The 21,756-nt window shown below is 28.5% G+C and overlaps 1 long non-coding RNA gene across 1 annotated transcript; it reads left to right on the forward strand.

The window, feature by feature from the left end:
* Nucleotides 1-10,135: 10,135 nt before the first annotated feature.
* Nucleotides 10,136-12,464, forward strand: LOC127291119 (uncharacterized). The gene is made up of 3 exons (XR_007844542.1): nt 10,136-10,276; nt 11,052-11,149; nt 11,230-12,464. It is a non-coding gene; the product is annotated as an uncharacterized LOC127291119 (long non-coding RNA).
* The last annotated feature ends 9,292 nt before the right edge of the window (nt 12,465-21,756 follow it).

The following is a 21,756-nucleotide window of genomic DNA, read 5'->3' on the forward strand; positions in this document are numbered from 1 at the left end:
TTATTATTAGGTTCAATTCTAAAAAAATACCTTTACTTTTTAAAATTAAATGCAACGCTTGATCAATGTCACTAATTTCATAACTTCCTGTAGGAATAATAAATTCTTCTTTGCCTACATAAATTTTATTTTTTTCAATATCAATGTTAGGAATAGAATTGAATGTTAAAAATTCGACAAGACCGAGCGTATAATTTTTTAATGATGATAAGTCAATGGGTGGAAAGAATTGAGATTCTAAGATAGAAGAATTTCCTGATAATGTTAATATCAGTGAATCGTCCATGATGAAATCACACTATTAACTAAATTGAAATTTCAAATTATTTGTCTTTTATATGTATAGAATACATATCAGGAAAATTTAACTGATTAAATAAAAATTTAAGACATAAATGTCCACAGACAAATGTGTCATAATTTTGATATTTTTCATAATTAAACTTTATGCTACCAGCACCGAAATATCACAGCCCCACAAAAAAAAAGTGTCGTGCGCGGCAGACGAGACTAGTCATTTCCCATGTATTTTGACGCGCTGAACACGAATCCGAAGTCCGTTTTGCTCCATCACGTCAGGATTTTTTTATAACCTCCAAAAACCTGTCGGATTTTGAGAGGTAGGCTATTTTTTTTAAAAATTGATGGATTTACTTCAAAATTGGTATCTAGGGGTTTTTTGGGTCGCTGATGACGAATTTGAAGTTATATTTTCAAAATTCAAAATGGCGGCTACAACATGGCGGACAAATTTTGTAAAAATTGATGGATTTACTTCAAACTTGGTATCTAGGGGTTTTTTGGGTCGCTGATTACGAATCTGAAGTTAGATTTTCAAAACTAGAAATGGAAATTCTTATATACATAAGTAAGGTATTCACGTCTTTTTATGGTAGCGCACTCTTTTGTCCTCAAAGGATCTGTGCAATGGTTTTCTTTTCAAAATGGTGCCTCCAGGTACAATATCCCTTTTCAGCATCCAACAGTAGTCGGCCATCATATTTACATCCCATCTTCCTTGATAACGACGCTCAAATTCTTTCAGATCTTGATGGAATCGTTCTCCTTGTTCTTCACTGTAATCTCCCAAATTTTCAGGGAATTGATCCCGATGCGAGTCTTAGTAATGCAACTTTATGGTCATTAAGCATCCTAACTTACCAAAGTTTTTAATCATATCACAAACTATTTGCTCCCAATTTTCACTCTTGTGATTACCCAGAAAATTTCCGACAACTGCTTTGAAACTAAGCCATGCGGCTTTCTCCTTTTTATTCATCTTGGTGATAAATTGCTCATCTTTTAACAATTTGCGAATACGTGGTCCGTCGAAAACCCCTTCTTTTAGTTTCGCATCAGAGATTTCTGGAAACTTTTGTTCCAGGTATTTGAAACAGTTTCCTTTTTTATCTAAGGCTTTGACAAACTGTTTAATTGCTCCTAGTATCGTGTGTAAGGGCGGAATTATCACCTTTGAAGGGTCGATATCGTCAGCCATATTGGAGCCGCCATTTTAAATTTTGAAAATCTAACTTTAGATTCGTAATCAGCGACCCAAAAAACCCCTAGATACCAATTTTGAAGTAAATCCATCAATTTTTAAAAAAAATAGCCTACCTCTCAAAATCCGACAGGTTTTTGGAGGTTATAAAAAAATCCTGACGTGATGGAGCAAAACGGACTTCGGATTCTTGTTCAGCGCGTCAAAATACATGGGAAATGACTAGTCTGGTCTGCCGCGCACGACACTTTTTTTTTGTGGGGCTGTGTATTCAATAAGATCTAAAGGTGGTCGAAGATTGCCGAAGCTATCGAAATAAATAATTTCATTTTTATTCTTTTTATAAGCACACCAATGTGTACCCCGAGCATCTTTATCGTCTAAATTTATAATTGCCGATTCATACTTTCTAGGGCCGCTTACAGGTAGTTCATTTCGCATGAAAATTCCTCTAAAATATGGAATTTTCAAGCGCTTTACAAATTTAAATAAATCTAAATCTGTAAGGGCTCGGTGAGGTAGCTTCATTTTAAGTTTTTTGACTTGCAACCTAATCCTTTTTTAAATGAAAGCCCTAATCCTGTCCTATATGGTTTCAAGTAAAGCCCTTTTCCTAAGGCAATCGACTCCATTGTTTTATTATGACGTTTACTTTCTTCAAGTTGACGTTTTGCAGCGCTTGCATCATTTACAGCTTTCGCAATTCCAGCTGCCCCTCCTGCCAATGCCCCTGTAGCACTTAAACCCGCAAATAAAGGAATAAGAAAAGGTAAAACGCCCCCAACTTTAGAGGGTATTGGTAAAATTCGAGGCTTATTTATATTGCGCTTGCCACCAGCACTTTTTACTGCTACACGTGCACCTTGCAAAGCAGATTTGATAGTAGATTGTGCATTTGTACCTAATTTCATTGCATTTTTAGCTGCAGTTACAATTTTTCGCAATGTTGATTTTTTCATTCTTTTTTTTCGCTTTTTCTTTATATTTTTTTTTTCTACTTAATTCCCATTCCAAGTTTAGATTTTAACTTCATTGCATTTGTTATTGCGTAAGCTGCAGCTTTTTCACCAACACTAGCGTCTCTAGCAAATACACACGATTCCAAGATTTTTCTGCAAGAACTTTATCGGCTGCGTTTCTTACTTCTATATTTTCCCTATTTTGCGAGTAAGAAATATCGTGATCTTTACAAGCTGCGTCAAGAGGATTAATTCCTGGATCGCCTCGCGCAACTCTTTTTGCTACTTTTGTCCCTGGACCACAATAGTAGCCAGGAATATGAAATTCTACTGGTAAATTATTTATCAATTTATTTAGAAAACCTTTTCCTCGTCTCACCCTTCTAGAGGTTTGCTTATTACTAGTCTGTTTTTTATGAATTAGCATGTTTATATTCCTTGTGCGAAGAAAACTTTTTCAATACTAATTTCAAAAAGTATAAAACCAAGGTATTTATACGAATTATAAGCAGTTCACTACGAATGTTCAAACGTGTCGGATTATCTTCACGCACAAACAAGCATACGACAAACACAAACAAGCATACAACAAACACAAACAATGCAAATCTCATTTGAAAATTCTTAGCAATCAAAAAGTACAAATTTTCAAAGTTAAGAATCGTCAAATGTTTGAAAGTACAACCTACTTTATTGTCAGATTTTCATGAACTGACGTTTATACTATAAAAGTATTGCATTTATACTTTTTCAACTCAGTATTTAACAAGATGGAGTTTAAAGCACAATCTATTAAGTTGCCTGTTTTCAATTTTGACACAATTACTCAAAAGTATGATAATAATGAAGAAAGTCGTCACGGTGATTTACTACCAAATAGTGTTCGAGCAATATTTTGTGGACCATCTAATTGTGGCAAAACAAATGCTTTACTTGCACTATTAACACATCCAAACGCATTAAGATTTGAAAACGTATATGTCTATTCAAAATCATTATATCAACCAAAATATAAGTTTCTTGAAAGCATATTAAAACCGGTAGATGGTGTTGAATATTTTCCATTTAATGAACATGCGGATGTTGTGGCACCGAACGATGCGCGACCTAACTCAATATTTATCTTTGATGACGTGGCATGTGAGAAACAAGATAATATCAAAGCGTTCTTTGCTATGGGAAGACACAAGGCCGTTGACTGTTTTTATTTATGCCAGACTTATGCGCGGATTCCAAAACATTTAATACGTGACAATGTTAATTTGTTGATATTATTTAGACAAGATGAAATGAATTTAAAGCATATTTATGATGATCATATAAATACTGATATGTCCTTTACAAAATTTAAAGAAATTTGCAGTTCTTGCTGGAAAAATAAGCATGATTTTCTAGTGATTGATAAAGATCGTGAAATTAATCAGGGTAGATACAGAAAATGTTTTGATTGTTTTACAAAATTAGAATAATAACTCAATAAAACAGCAGTATAGTTATATACATTGAAGTAACAACAACAACAACAATAATATGCCTTACGCACAAGTTGAAAATTTGCAACAACAAAAAAATATTCTTGGAGAAATTGCTAAAGCAAGTCAAGCGATTAGACGAAAACATAGATTATTAAAATTGGGAAAGGAACAAATTGTACAATCTTTAAATGATACTTTTAAACCAATTGTTACACCAATACAAAAAATAATTGATGACATTGAAATAGTAAAACATATTCGTCCAGCAAGAGTAGAAACAAAAAAAGAATATAAAGAAGAATTAAAACAAGAAGAAGAAGAAGAAGAAGAAGATAATCTTTATGATAATTTGCAAATGAATAATCATTATGAAAATTTACAAATGAATAATTATTATGATGATAATGAAGCTTCATTTAGAACAGCAGCTTCAGATGAAGATATTAAAGATAACATTCCAATAATTTCTGATTCACCACAAAATTTAAAAGAGAATATTTCAAATGTGTATCTACAATTTTTGGATGAAAATAAAAAGGATATAGACAATATATATGGTGTAAGAAAATTATCTGAAGGGAAATTAATGATTGGTGATTTACCAATAAATTTTGATAAAAATGACATTTTTATCAAAAATTCAAGTTATCCATCAACTAGAGGTTTGCTTGAGCTTTTATTCAAAAAAACACCCGAAGAAAATTATATAGATTCAATAGATAGAGAAAACTATAAGACTATAATTTTATCAACAAATGCTCATAAGAAATATTTCAAGGCAGATGGCGCAATTCGTGATAGAAAGAGTTTAAAATTTCAAAATTATATTACTGTACATACTGGTGAAGGTTTATTTCCCAAATATATGATTCATCAAGAAAATAAAAAAATTGATTATGTTTTTTGGGATGATCCCAACGAATTGGTTGATCGTTTAAGGTTAATTTTAGCATCTCAAGCAGCTGGTAATCCTAGCCATAATAATGAAATATTATCAATAATTGAAGAATTGCGTGAAGCTAGAATTATTTATTAATCAATAGCTTGTTGAAATATGTATCATTTTCAAGATGAGTATCGACATATTCGGTCGTCAATTTAAAAGAGCAGAAAGTTCAAACCGGGGCCCTCCAGGACTTGGTTTTAAGCTGACATCTAAAGGAGATTTTAACATGGAAAATAAAAAATTATCCAACATAGCTGATGCTGAGAGCGATGGTGATGCAGTTAATTTGAACCTTGTTAACAAAATTATAGATACTAAAGCAAACGCCATCTATGATGTAATAGAAGCATTAAAAAGTGACAATAATGCAAGAATTTCAACACTAGAAGATACTACAACAAAATTTTTCGAAAATCTTAAAACACATATTGAAAGAAATATAGAGTTGTTGTCTATGAAAGATGTTATTTCTCAATTGGACAGCAGGCTAGAAGCAATTGAATCTAAGGAAGGAACGAGAGGGAACGATTTGTGAAAATGGAAAATCAAAAGCTGCAGTTGGTAAAAGAATTGCATAAGCCAGCAAGAAAAAATTATAAGCGAAGAAATGTTGACATTCGAGGTATTGATGAGACATGGCAAGCTGACCTCGTTGAAATGCAACCCTATTCACGTGAAAATAACAACTACAAATATATGTTAACCGTCATTAATATCTTTTCCAAGTTTGCATGGGCAGTTCCTGTCAAGTCTAAAAAAGGTGAAGAAGTTGCTGCCGCAATGAAATCTGTTCTTATAAAAAAACGCGTACCAAAAAATTTACAAGTGGATCACGGAAAAGAATTTTATAATTCACATTTTGAAAATCTAATGAAAACTTATAATATTAATATGTATTTTACATATAGTAATTTAAAAGCGTCAATATGCGAACGATTTAATCGAACTTTAAAAAATAAAATGTGGATGCAATTTAGTTTTCATGGTAATTATAAGTGGATAGACATTTTAAGTAATTTGATATATGAGTATAATAATACTAAACATCGAACTATTAAAATGAAACCTAAAGAAGTAACTGCTCAAAATGAAAAAGAATTATTAACTACTATTTTTAAAAGAAAAAAATTTTCAACAATTAAAACAAAATCTTTTAAAGTAGGAGAGTGCGAATTTCTAAATTTAAACACATTTTTGAAAAAGGTTATACTCCAAATTGGACTACAGAAATTTTTACTATAAGTGACGTAAATAATACAGAACCTTCTTAAAGATTACCAAGATATGCCAATATCTGGAAGCTTTTATAATCAGGAACTTTCAAAAGTTAAATATTCAGATATTTATTTAATTGAAAAAGTGCTGAAAAAACAAGGATCTAAAGTATTTGTTAAATGGCTAGGTTTTGATAGTTCGCATAATAGTTGGGTAAATAAATCAGATCTGTAATATATTGTAAATTTTTTGTAATAAATAAATAAAGGTTTAAAAATAAATAAAAACCAACATGTAAAAAAATTCATTTTTTTTTATTTCCTCTCTTCCTTACATTCTTTAAAGAGTACATTTATCTTAAGTAGTGACGTCATCTTGCATACATCCATATAAGTTGTTTATACTTTACTGTTTTCAACACTATTTACTTTAGAAATCAGTTCACAAATTTGTTTTGATAAATATTTTAAATGAAAAGTAATAATATCAACAAATAAGGTTTCACTTTCTAAACGCGATGTAAAATTATGTTTTTTAAAAAGTTTTATCATTAACTTTTTATAATTTTTAAGCACAAAAACTTCAATTTCTTTTTGATTTAAAATATTGCTATGACATAAAATTTCCACAATATTTCTCACAATTAAATAATATGCTTTTTTCAAACGTCCAGAAGATCAATATTCGAACCGTTGATCGACACAAAAAATGAGATTTTCCAAAATTTTAAACGATGCTTCCTTCAAAATATACGGATAGTAAAAATTTCTGTGTCTTCGATCCTCGAGGGCTATTGTGTTTTCTCCATGTAAAGTTCCAAATCGAATATGAAAATTTCCACACTTTATTACTTGAGGAGTTTCATTACCTTTGAAATATTCTGAGATAATGTTAATGTAAAGGAGAGTCGGTAGTGGCGAGACACGTTTTGTTTTTTTGTTATAGCACTCACATTTTCAAGAACATCAAGTCTGTATATATATCCATGGACAGGTGTGACTCTATACTGCAAATTTAACTTATACAGTTACAGAACTGGAAAAAAAAGTTATTGCCGATTTACGATAATGTCTCGCGACTACCGACATAAAAAATCGTCCGTAGTGGCGAGACACTATCTTAAAATCAGAGTCTTTATCGTTCAAACGTAACAAAAACAAAGGAATCAAAGAGAAAGAGTATAATAATTGATGCCTTTAAATCATAATATTGTTTTATTCAATCATAAAAATACAGGCAAATATTTTTCTGATTGTGAGCCGCTAATCCATGTCACAGTTATTAAAAACAAATAAGCTTTTCTTCCTGTTCATCTTTTTCAATTTAAACTATAGTTATGAAAAATATTGTCGACAAAACGTACAAAAATGATATCAAATTCATTAGGACATGTACAATATTATTAGATATTAAAAAGCCACTGCCGACAACAAGTGTCTCGCCAATGCGGAAAAAGCATTTTTCGGTAATGACGATGTACAATCCTATGCATCGAACAATAATTCATAGTGCTCTGGAAATTTTGAAGGAAACTTAAATACTAAAGACTCAAAACATTTAACCCTTCAGAAAATTGCGGAAATTTTTATATATTATCACTTATACCGATGGGAAATAAAACTTCTAAAATATCTTGAAACTGTTATTATCAGTATAGCGATATTTCGTACATCAAAAACGTATGTATCATATTGAAAAGTTAAAGCACAATAAAACTTGACTTTCAGACCAGAAGTGCCAGCACAGTCAGTTCAGCTGTCTGAAATATCCTAATGTCTCGCCACACCGGCTGTCTCGCCACTGCGGACAACGCCTTATTGTTTAAAAATTCTCCAATCTTGAAGATAAAGTGAAATATTGCTCCGTGGATGACTTGATACAAATTTTAGAACACCAATTAATTCTCCGGCTGATGAAAATTCTGCGCCTATTGTAATTTGCTTCGTAAATGATGAATTCAAATTAAATGTTGTTGAAAACATTAAATATTTTTTTGGCACACAATTCATGACACTTTTTTTACAGTTCTACGAATTCAAAAAAATTATGTGGTCCTCCCAGATATTTAAAATTTAATTTTTTCTTTAAACACAGTTCTTTTAAATGTGGCAATAAATTTTCGTCTTCATTAATGACGTCCACAATTCTTTTCGGTAAAAACACTTGATATTGGCTTTCTAATTCTGCAACAACTCTCAGTCCAAATTTTGTTTTCTCAGTCTTCACGTCTGAAACGTTATATTGATGATTTTCCACTAATTCACTTAATTTCTTCGTAGGTAGAAAGTTCATTCCTCTTCCAGCATTGTTCAATTTAGAAAAACTCATTTTTTATATTTTAGATGTTTATTTTTTCAAATTCCTTAAGTAATCGGCGATAAGCTTCCAAACTTTCAATGAAGCTCTTTAATTCTTGTATCTGCTCCAAGAAATTGTTGATTCGACACTTTAACTCTGCTTTCTTTGTACTATCCAGCATTCTTTGTTACGAATTTTTAGAACTGAATAAAACGCGTAAATAATGCACCTTATATACTGAAAAAATTACTCATGAACATTCCAACATGATTAAATAATAAATTTTTAGGGAAAAAATAGGTATGTAGACTAAACAAATTAAGTCATACACTGTACCTCAAAGCACTTTCGGCTTTTTTGTTAATATCAATTCCATGAATTAATAGTATATGACAATGAAAAATTAATCATTTCATAAAATAAACTTGTCAAAAAGAAAATAATTCTTTATGAAAATTTCAAATGCGCTTAGATCAAAGACTTGCCGCCAAAGGATTATCCATTAAAAACAATTCTATGAATTAATATAATACTAGGAATTTTAATTACATAAGATGAGTCATTGATCTTATTGTTGTCATGCATAATAAGCAAAAGTAATGCTGGTAATGCCGGTAACAGATTTCTACTATCTAGAACTCCCATAGCTTATCTACTATCGTCAACATACATTTTTTTAATGCTTACTTGTCAGACGATTCCCCCGAAAATTGTGAGACTTTTCTACGGTGTGTTGCGAATGGAACCATTTTCACATCAGTAAAATATAAGCAAAACGAAAGTTACAATGATTCCGTTATTCAACTAAAAAATGGTATTATAGCACAAATTGTCGACATTTTTTTAAAAAATGAATGATTTTATTTCGCTGTAAACGAAATACTAGTGGAACCGTTTTTCGTTGGAAGTGTACAAATGAAACACATTTTTCAAGTTGCAGCTTCTCCACTGAAATCGCAAATTATTCCTTTTGATGAAATTGATTCAAAAGTAGTTGCATTGGTTTTTAGAAATAAACCGTTTATTTGTGTCTTGCCAAATCGCTGGGAGGTTCAATAAACATTTGCCCACTCAACAAATACCAATAATGCAAAATGTTAAACCACCGAAAACTGATTCCCTGATCAACTTGTTGAACCTTAATATCACTATTTCACCGAAACATCAATTGACTGAAATAATCTAAAGGTAAAGTCTCATCGACCACCAAGAAAATTACTACAAAAGTCCAGTCAACTAAATTTCTCAACAACAACATAAACTATATTGCTAAAAGAGGGATGTCCGTTTCAATTTAAAAAAATAATATTATGTATTTGACTAATGACTCAGGATGATAAAGGATCAGATTAAGCATAAATAAGTGGAATAAATTATTTTATTCTTAAAATTTATCATTTTTTTAACACAATAATTAATTTGACAAATTTTTTCGTTCAGTTTTATCAAATGAAAAGAATTCAGCTGCATTTCTTAATACTAAACATAAATTATACAAAATTTTCCTATACTCAGCAAATTTTGTTCAACTTGAAATTTTTCTTAACTTTAACTAAAGACAACTTTTAAATTTCACAAATTAAATTTTAAAAAATTTTAAATTGCTACAAATTATTTTAATTACTCAATAATCGAAAAATTTTTCAATTATATGAATAATTATGATTTACCTACTTGAATTAAATATTATTTCATATAATAGTTACACGATTATTTCTTCATTTTTAAATTACAGGCGAAGAAATTTTTGGAGTCAGTACAAAGTTATACCTCGGATATTATATTTATTAGAATTTTTTAAACAAAGGAGGAACATTCATGACGTAGATCTTCATCGAATGGATTTTTATATTCCGCATTTTGAGATTTAACAAATCTAAAGGTAAAAAATTTTATTCCATTTAGAGAGTATCTAGTGACTTCAATAATCTCGAAAGCCTTCAATTTTCTTCAAATTTTTTTAAACTTAAAATCCTTAAAAAAAACTTCAATTTTTTAGAAATTTTTAATTGCTTGATATTTCAAAACTTTACTCTTGTTCAAAATTTCAGCATTTGGCAATACTGTGGCATTTTGTTTTGAAAATTATTAAATTTAATGTTTGGAAAATATTGTCAGTTTGTTCTAATTTATAATAATTATTATTTGTGGCAATTAAATGATTTTTTGTTTTAAAAAAGAAAATTATTAGTTCATATACAATTTATCTAATTCAAATAAAAAATTTTGGATTCCAGTAAATATTTATTTGATAATTCTCAAATAATCAAGTATTTGAATGATATACATTTTTTTAATGTGGTTAAGTAAAAAATAAATACTAAATAAAAATCTTATAAAATGTATTTTAATTTACTAAAAAAAAAAAGTTGTCACACTCAAAATTCTCCCCATTTTAATTTGTTTTATGTAATAAAAAAATTACATTTGAAAGAGTTAAGAATTACTATTCGTTAAATGTCAACGACCTTCAACAAATCTAATTTTTTCTCAAAATTCACATTTCATAGAAATGAACAAAATCCGACCATGTCAGAGAAAATCAGAAACTATAATCGCGAAGTCACGAAAAATAATGAAATTTTTGTGGCAACCCTGTAATTATAACATTGTTTTCTTTCGAATTTCATTTTAAATTTGTGTTCAATTGTTCACAGCTCGAAGAGCCAGTCTGACTGATTTTATTCAGCCTAGTTTTGAACCGCACTTCAGACAAATCTTGACGAATTTATGGATATTCTTAAACCACTATAAGGTAAATAATTTTCTGTTTTATTCGTATTCAACACTATATTTGCTTATTTCTCGAATTATGATCATCTTTTTCTGTTAAAGAATTCTTTAATTCGAAATTGGCACCCGTGACAGAAGAGGATTACAGTGGAGTTTCATCTCATAATTATCTAGAACTGGATCTTATAACGTCTATCTGCAATACACTGCTAAGAGATATTCCCACCCACAACAAGAATCGACAAGTGAATAATCAACTTGTCAGAGATAAAAGCAATACAGAAAGATCAATTTCGAGGCCTAACCGAATTATACCTCAACAAAATAAATCGCCTCAAGAACAAACATATTTATTGGATGTTCAACCACTTCAACTTCATTCTGGATCAAGTCAAATTCATCTAATTTAAATGTTAATTCATTGAATACAAATCAATTTTTTTCATCAAGCCGTTTACAAAATATGAATTTTTCAAAATTTAAATTTTTAATGATTTTTTATTTTTGAATGCTCATAACTTTCTTAAACATGCATCAATTTTCAGTTTTTTTTCAAAATGTGTGTTAACTGAACTTTTTCAAAAATTCCAATCAAAAATTTATACATTAAAAATTTACTATAATTTTTGTAATTTAAAAAAAATCATGTTTTAAAAACTCTTTGTATTCGTGGATTTTTTTTAATTTTCTAAAAAACAAATTTCTTTTACAAAAATTTTAAGCCTTGTCCGGTCGTGGGAAAACATTTTTTCTATATTTTCGGAATTTTTAATTTAAATACATTTTTTATACCGTAAATGGGGTAAAGTCGGCGTTAGGGGAAAAGTCAGCGATTATTACAAATTAATTTAAAAAATTTCTTTTTTCTTTCCAATAAAAAAATCATTTTATTATAATTACTTTAGTTTGTATTGTAGGGACGTCAAACATTACTTTGACAATTGTTCCATTCATATTAAGTGGATAATTTTACTGAAATATGTGTTTTTATACAAATGTTCATTTTACATTTTTACTAAATAGTTTTGAAAACATGATTTTAGAGTTGTATTTAAATTTTTTATGACAAAGTCAACTGAACAACGTATTTCAAACATCCCTGGCATGATTTACCATAAAGATAAATTGTGATAAAATAAACAAGAATTTTAAAAAACATTTATTTACAAATATTATTGAATTCGGTGGAAAAGTCGACGACAATAAAAGGGTGTTTAGATATTTTTCTGAAAACTAAATGAATTTTTTTATGTAATGATATTAAAGAAGAGATATTAAAAGTATTAACATTGTATTTTATGTTTTTCTCAAAGTTTTTTTTAAGAAAAACTTAAAGAACTCGCCCAACTTTACCCCATTTTATGGTATCTTATGTACTTTTTGAATATTTTGCATATTTTTACCCAATATCTAAAAAAAAATTTTAGGAATTTTTTATGATTTTGACTATAAAAATAAAAATTTTGGGTATAGTTACTATGATTTTCGTAATCAGCGCATCAAAATACGTAAAAGAAGGAAATATAAAGAAAATTAATAATTATTTTCATTATTTGTCATAGCAAATTTGAAAGAATTCACATTATATAAGTTTTCATGAAAGTTATGTTGAAAGGTTCTGCGGTTAAAAGTTCAAAAATTGTATTATTAATTTTAGGACAATTATTATCAAATTAATTTAATTAAATAAACAAATCAGACAAAAATGTTAAGAAGAAAATAGATTTTTTAAAATTAATTTTTGAAAATTTTTCTTCATTGAACTGTATAATATTGTACATAAATAATAATTTCTTTATGAACTTTATAAAAGATTGAAACATCGACTTGTTTTACAATGTACGTCGAATAAGGTGACATTTTTTCCAATTAATTCGAAATCTGAATATGTAAGAATTTTTCTTTGAAATAATAATGTATAAGAAATAAAAAAATTTTATTATGAATACGGGTAGTATAAATATATATATTTATAAACATATAATATTATTAAAGTATTATTAGACATAATTAAGTGCTTATTTTTAATTTCATTTCTCCCTTTTAATTAAAGCATTTAGGATTGCCTTTGAAAATGAAAATTCGAAAAAAACTAGCGTTAAATTAATATTCAATGTCGGTAAGGGAGGAAAAAATATTTTCTGAATAGCAAGGTAAGATTACCAACAAAACACTGTTTTCACAATGTTTTTAATGCAGAGGTAAGAATTAGTAAGAATAATTGTTTTTTGTTTAAATGTTAGTAAACTTGAATAAATAATCATTTATTTTTGATTCTTATTTAATTTCCCATAGTTTTTGGACCCAATTAATTGATTTTTTTTATTAAAAGCCCTACAAAAGTCTTCCGTTTCATTCCGTTTACAAGCTTATGATCATTTCGGATACCGAATAGTGCTTGTATCCGAGATTCGCACTGATGCGTTTACCAGCTATTGAGCTTGTATCCGGAATCCGCGGTTCTTGTATCCTTTATTTTTTACTGGGTACGGATTCCTCGGTTTTTTAAGCGAGTGCGAAAATTGTCTAAAAGACACGAGAAACATGTCCAAAAGACGTCTTTGAGATATTTTTGAGGCTCATAAATATAAAACACATAAATTCTTATATTTTATCTCTTTTGAGATCGATTTCGTTTCCACGCTCTATCCAATCAATATATACATAAATAAATACATTTAAATAAGACATAGTTTAAATATAGTAAAATTATCATAGGATTATGTGAAATGTCTTATTTTAATGATAATGTTAAGGGAAAATTAGGGAAAATTGTTACCGGGATTTAACTGTCAACAAATGAACTTTCAAGTTAAATTGCATTTCTTTCTGAGCATTTTTAGAAAAAATTTACTTCAGTAAAGTTGTAGATAATCTATTTTTAGCAAAGAATAAGCCATCCTGAACAAAACATGCACAAATTTAAGAAAATAATTTAATATCGATATGAGAAGAAATATTGATGTTCTAAAGCTATGTAAAAATAAACAATTTTTTAAATTTAATTTTCTTTCAACAGATAGGGTAACTGGTACAGTGGCCGACATCCTAGACATGCAAGCAAATGTAAATGACATTTTATTCATATTTAATGTAGATTACATTATTAAATAAATTATGAATGAGAGATTCAACTTTATATTTTTAATAGGTATGTTTAAATTAAAAAATTTTTTTAAACAATACATTGCTAAGAGCTAATATTAATAATTAAAAAATTTTCGTATGAAAACAGTAAACGACATGTTTTAGAGATAATTATGATGAAAAAAATTAATTTACATTACATACTTCAATTTCTAAATCGATGCCCACGTAGCACCGAAGATTTAATAAATATTTATTAAATATTTATTTTCAATGTTCGCAGTATATAGAATAAAGGTTAAGTAAAGCTTCTGTAAATATTTAAATGTCCGCACTTGAACAAATGTTTATCGCGAACCTTAAGTAAAGCTTTAAATTAAATATTCGTTAAAGGTTCAGCTCGAACCTTGATTAAAGATTTAAATTTAATATTTGTTAAAGGTTCAGCTCGAACCTTGATTTCAGATTTAAATTTAATATTCGTTAAAGGTTCAGCTCGAACCTTGATTGAAGCTTGAAAAAAATATTCGTTAAATGTTCGCCCAGATAGCTGGGTTTTAAAATTATTATTTTATTATTTATTATTATTATTTTTAATTTGAAACAGTTTAATAAATAAATTAATTTAAGAAATTTTAGTTTTCAAAAATAAAAAAAAATTTCTTAAATTGTGGGACTCATACTTGATTAAATAATATTTTAGAAACTTTAAATAACGAATTTAATTTTGAAAATAAATTTGGGGGGACCGGGGATCGAACACGGGTTCGACGAACGCAAACGCAATACCTAACCAACCGAGCTATACGAGCAACTATGATTGGAAAAAAAATCTTGCTCTTAAGCTACAAGTGATTTTATTGGTTGCGGAAAACGGCGAGATAATTTAAAAATGGATTTTTTGTTTTGACAGTATATAACCAAGCAAAAATTATCTTAACCATCGAAACAATTCGTGAAATGAAAGTTATCCAAGTAAATTTTAGGATTATGTTAAGTTTTAATTCCTTTTTTTAATATAAATAATTAAATTTAAAAATGGGAAATTATACAAATTATAATTTTAAAATATGCGTGTAATGTAGAAAAAAAGAATAGTTTTGGTCTTAATATGAAATAGAAATAATAATTATCAATATAATTAATTGAAATCAATTTTTTGATTAAGAAAAATTTCTATTTTAGGTGCAGTTATGAAAACTTGGTGTGAATTATTTTTCAGTATTTAATAATAATTTTTATTTTTTAATAATTAATTTTAATCCTTCATTATTTTTTCGTTAATCCATTTGCAGTAGTAAAGGTAAAAAAATATTTCACACCAAGTTTTCATAACTGCGACTACAATAGAAATTCTTCTTAATGAAAGAATTGATTTCAATTAATTATATTGATAATTATTAACTCTATTTCATATTTAGACCAAAACTATTCTGTTTTTATACATTACATGCATACCCAAGTAGCACCGAATATTGCTTGAATGTCAAGGTGATATCAAATGGGAATATTCCTGTGATATTCAGGCGATATTGTAATGTCCGCTTCACGGGGACATACCACGGTGATATTCCTGTGATATTCGTGTGACATTCGTATGATACTGAGGAAATATTCCGGTAAAATTTGTGTGATATTAAGGGGGGAACACCAGTTGTAACTCAAGAAATAATGCTTTTTACAAGAATATTTTCCAAAAGAACAATGAATCTTTTTAAAGAATACTATTTATTAGTTAAAAGTACATGTTAAAAGCTGTAATTTAAAAGAAAAAAAAATTTTTTTTAACAAAAACTTTTAGGGATATGAGCCATTGAAGTGGCGCCTTAAGAAAAAAGGCGAATTGCGTTGACCAGCATTCTGCAAGTATACTTCGTCTGAAATACAAAAATGAAATTGATTTACATTTATTATAAGATTATCTAGTTCGTGATCGAAGGATTTAAAAAAAAAATTTGACAAAATGGCGACCTGTCAAAGTCAAAAGTATGATTTTCGTTAAAAAAATACGGTCGATTTTCAGCTATATAAAAAAAAGTTTTGCATAAAAAAAAAATCCTTCGATCACGAACTAGACTTATATGTGTAAATGAAGCACACTAAATTTTAAATAAATCGGTTTAATGGTATTCGAGTAATCGTGGTCACCGACTTGGAAAATGTCATTTTGAGAAAAACGCATTCAAAGTTTCAACTTACTTTTTTTTGTTCAGAAGAAATTTTGTTTCCAATTAACAAAAAGTCATCGATTCCTGGACCATATAATAACTCTTCTGCAGTGGTTGCCGTTTCTAAATCATAGGAAAAGGCCATCTGTCGTTAGGGTCAGGTATGGCTGGCCACCTTGTCTGAAGCCACGGGACGCGCCGCTGCAGTGTTCTGTATATCTCATTCATTTTTCACCGGATCAAGTTTAAAATTTACAGACACATTTCTAAATATGTATACTTTAAGAAAATGCAAAAAAAAAATCGATTTTTCGAAAGTTACAACTGGTGTTCCCCCCTTAAGGGAATATCCCTGTGATAGTGAGTGGAATATTCCTGTGATATTGAGGGAATATCCCTGTCATATTAAGAGAATATTCCTGTAATTTATAAAATTCTAAAATGTTGTTTGTTTTGATTGTTTTGAATATTTAAATAACGAAATAAATAAATGGAAAAAAAAATTTAATTTTTTTCTGATTTTTATAAATTATTTCATTAATATCACTGGAATATTCCCTCAATATTAGAGGAATATTACCTGAATATCACAGGAATATTCCACTAAATATCACAGGGATATTCCCTCCATATCACACAAATTTCACGGGAATATTCCCTAAGTTTCATACGAATGTCACAGGAATATCACCGTGGAATGTTCCCGTGAAGCGGACATTATGATATCGCCTGAATGTCACAGGAATATTCTCACTTTATATTTGCTCAAGTGCGGACATTTAAATATTTACAGAAGCTTTATTTAACCTTTATTCTAAATACTGCGAACATTGAAAATAATTATTTAATACATATTTATTAAATCTTCGGTGCTACGTGGGTGAAAATTTAAATAGAATTAAGATTTCGATGTAATAAATTTTAGATTATTTGAGTTTTGAGTCGATGGAAAATTAAGTAGATTAAAATTAAAATTTTGTTTTAGCAAAGTTTGTATGGATTGAAATTTCGAACGGGTATTAAAAAAAGTATCTGCTTTCATAAAGTTTTTTTCCCGCTTTCAAAATCATGATAATTTTGACATTTTTTTACCAATAAATATACTTTGTTAAAAAACAAATAAAGTAAAGTTTATAAATAATAAAATATTTTACAAACAAAATAAATTTATCGCAATTCAGAAGTTACCAATTGATAATGACGTATTTTTGCATATATATTAAGAGATGAATATGAAATATTTTTCATCAATAGATTTTAATAAACAATTAATTAAAATAAAAATTGTTTTCAAAAAAATGCATTAGTTAAAAATACTTCATATTCTTTGTTAAATGTTTTATATTTATATTTAAATATACATTTTTTATACATTTAATAAAATTTTAATTACTTTAAATAGAAAATTCATGGATTTACAAAACAATTCCTGTGATTTTCCTGGATTCTTGATTTGCTACTAAATAAATGTAGAGGAATATACTCAGGGTTGGACACTTCGCTTTTCTTAAAATAAGAACACTAGCGCCATCTATGCACGGAAATGAGGAAGCTTCTCGTAGTGAATCCTAACTTTTTGAGCCATTACATTTTTGGAAGATCAAAAGTAGCGTCTGTTGTGACGTCGGTACATTTGTAGGAACGAAAAAACTTTTGTGAGCGATGTGATTAAACATAAAAAATGAATAATAAAGAAAACAAGAAATCGGCAAGGTAAATTTATTGCATGTATTGTGGGGTTCATGATTGAAGTGAAAAGCGAATCGCGAAACATGCATGGTTATAATTAGCACAATTCGAAATGTTACTTCTACTTAGGGTTGGCCACTTTATACACTCAGGGTTGGACACTTTGTTAATTATGAATTTGACACAATTTATAAATAAGTATACAAATAAACATTGACGCACACACATCCGCACACAAACAGCACATATTCTGCCAAAGGTATTAGAAAAATAATAATAACGTTAAAAATGAACATAAAAAACGTTTTCAGTAACGTTATAAATGTTATTTTATTTTTTTAACCATAATTCGCTTAGATTTTCTCAAACTGTCCAACCCTGAGTATAATGTCCAACACTGACTAGATTTTTCTTTTTTTTTAATGATCAGAACTTTTTCAATTTTAAACCAATCAATTTATGATCTGGAGCAAAAGTGTTCCTATTTTGTACATTATTCTAACTCTATATCTCAATTTATTAAATTTATTTTTTTAAAAAAGATTATAAACAAAGTCCAAAACGGTGTCTAACCCTGAGTATATTCCCCTACGAATCCCATTTTCCTAAATATGGCAACATAATAAGATTTTATAAATTTGATTTATTTGTGAGCATATTCATTATAATATAAATATCTATAAATAGACAAGGATTTTAAGAACACCCACAATAAATTATTCTTACTTTTTATTCAAGAATTTTTTGAATTTTTTACGTTACACATTTAATTTGATGTATAATAAAATTATTCTCATGCACAAGGAAGACAATTTATTTGCTTATTATAATAAGGGAGGAAAATGATTATGAAATTAAAATCTTCGTTATTTTTTTATAGGCTGCTCTATTGTCAATCATACAAGAAATAAATAAAGTTGATTGTATATAAATAAATAATGATAAATTTAGAAAAGAGATAATGCAAGGTTTCTTTCGTATTGATAGTTATAAATACGACAGTTATTTCTATTAAATTATTGATCCTAAGTGTTAATTTGCTTCTCTTGCACCTATTGGCTATCAAGAAAGAACTATGTTCTAAGTGAAAAGTCAAATTAACTTGCACGTATTAGCTATCAGGAAAGAATACAATAATTATGGCGAAAGTAAACTAAAGGGTCGCTCTACGATGTTAGAGATTTGTAAAGATTCGTGTTTTTTTAAATATTCTTTCTTTTCATAAAATGAATGTAAAATTTAAATATAATAATTTTCTTTTAATCGTGAGCTTTATAAATAAAGGCTATAAAAATATAAATTACTATTATCAATTATGCTGCAATAATTTTATTTAATGAAATTCGTCTGACCAAAATTAAATCATATAATCCATCATTCACAATCGTGAATACAAATATAAAATTTCTTCGCAATAAATTATCCACACAAATTAAAGTCACTCCACATAAAATTTACAAGAGCAACGCCAATTACTCATTACAATTAATGCTTACCAGATTTTTGTGATACTGAATCTGGTGTAGTCAACAATCATTCGCAGCGATACTCATAAATCATCCTTCGGAGGGATCTCGAGGTGATACACGCCAAGGCTTGAGGAGATTGAGTAGTGTAAAATGATGCTCAAAAAAATAGATAATCCGAGGATCCAGATAATTGACAGGATCCCTTTCGGTCAATATGAGAACGGTTGATAAACTGTCAAATTGTTGCTCCGCTCAATTTCTGACAAGTTTTCTTCACCCGTGTAAAAATGCCACGCTATAAAAGCATACTAATTTTATATACGGTATATACATTAAAATAACACTGTCAAAAATTATATCATACCTGAACGTACGGAGACAAGTATTTTCTAATCAGATCTACTATCTCATCCAAACCTAGCACTTTACAATTTTATAATTGAATTTACCTCTACGAGGTTTTATAATTTATTATTGTATAACTTTACTAAAAGTACAATTTTGATTTGCTTGTTGCTTGAATAAAATTTTGATAATGACTAACTCAATCTCTTTCCTCGAGCTCTCTGCCATCTTACGTATAATTATTCGTTAAAGATCGCAATTTCCGAATCTTCACCACAAATCATTCAAATCCATCGACTCACACATTACACTCGTCGATGGGACCACTACAGATTGCACCGGAACTTTTGACAAACTTTATGGAAAAAGCTCTTGTTTATATACTAGTCGATTTGTGCTAATTAGTGGGAGAAACGTCACATTATTGAGGAGGGGGTGATCTATAAATAGAATCGCTTTCCTTATATGGTAATGATCTACATCGCATATGACAATGAATCTCCTTCTTTCTGGATTCTCTCTCTTATATGCTGACAATGGGCACTTGAAGATCATATTACACTTGGATCTTCACATTCTTCACGCGTATAAATAAACAAGCTCGAACTTGTTTCACATTTTGCTTACATATACCTTATTATTAGCTTCTCAATTCTCTGAACTTTTATGGTGAAAACGAATGTCATATCTCTTTTGAGATCGATTTCGTTTCTACGCTCGTTTAAATATAGTAAAATTATCATAGAATTATATGAAATGTCTTATTTTAATGATAATTTTAAGGAAAATTAGGGAAAATTGTTACCGGGATGATGTAACAATTTTTTAAAATAATTTCTTATTTAAAAAAGTAACATATACATATGATTTGAAAAATATTTAAGCACACCATTCGGTTGACGGACTCTATTATCCTATTGACGAGCAATAGGAGGGTTATAACCTCTATCATCAGCTCTTGGAGGTAGTTGAGCAACCAGTTGTGGTTTTGAAAAAAGACAGAATCATTATTGTTTTGTCCCAAATATATTTTTATTTATTAGTATTTTTTAAATTAAAAATGTAATCATTTTTATAAGAATGAGTAACAAATGCTATGTTTCTCTTATCGAGTCTACAGTCACTTTTATGTAGTATACTTTTATCTTTAATGTATTGAGTAGTCTGTCCAATGTTTGAAGCCCCACATTGACAAGGTATACTGTAAACGGTTTTTTGTTATTAGTGAAAAAGGAGTTTTGTGTTTATTTTTAGAAAAAACTTAAAAAGAATCTGTTTTGTGTGTAAAAATGCAATTAATGTTAAAATCATGACATAAATTAAAAAAAAATATTGTAATTCATTTGTAAACGGGAAAACAATGCAATTACTGCAATCAAGAGGTTCGTCAAAATTATTGTCGTTAGAGACAATTTTTTGGAATCTATAATTAATATATTTTGTTAAAAAATAAGTATGATAGTTATTTTCCTTCAGGGTATTAAAAATAAATTGTAAATTTTCTTCGTAAAAGTCGACAGTTTAATACCTTTATGAACTAAACCGTAAATAATTGAAATTTTATCTTTTATGGAAGCCATAGAAGTATTATCCGGAAAAAGTACTTTTCTGATACCTAGGAGTCGATTATGTAATTTGATTTGACTTTGATGTCACAGTCAAATTCATTTTTTGATTGCAATACGTGAAATTGCTATAAAAAAATTAATTTGAATGCGACGTTAAATTGAAATAAAAAATTAAATTTTAATTTAACCTCGAAGTTAAATAAAAAAATGAATTTGTTGAATTACATTTGACATTGACGTTAAAATGTGTAAATTATATTAATAATACAAAGTTGTTAATATAAATAATTTTTTAAATAACAA

This window comes from Leptopilina boulardi, unplaced genomic scaffold, assembly GCF_019393585.1.
Source record: "Leptopilina boulardi isolate dan_hultmark-lab unplaced genomic scaffold, ZJU_Lbou_2.1 LbouV2_125, whole genome shotgun sequence".
Lineage (NCBI taxonomy): Eukaryota > Metazoa > Arthropoda > Insecta > Hymenoptera > Figitidae > Leptopilina > Leptopilina boulardi.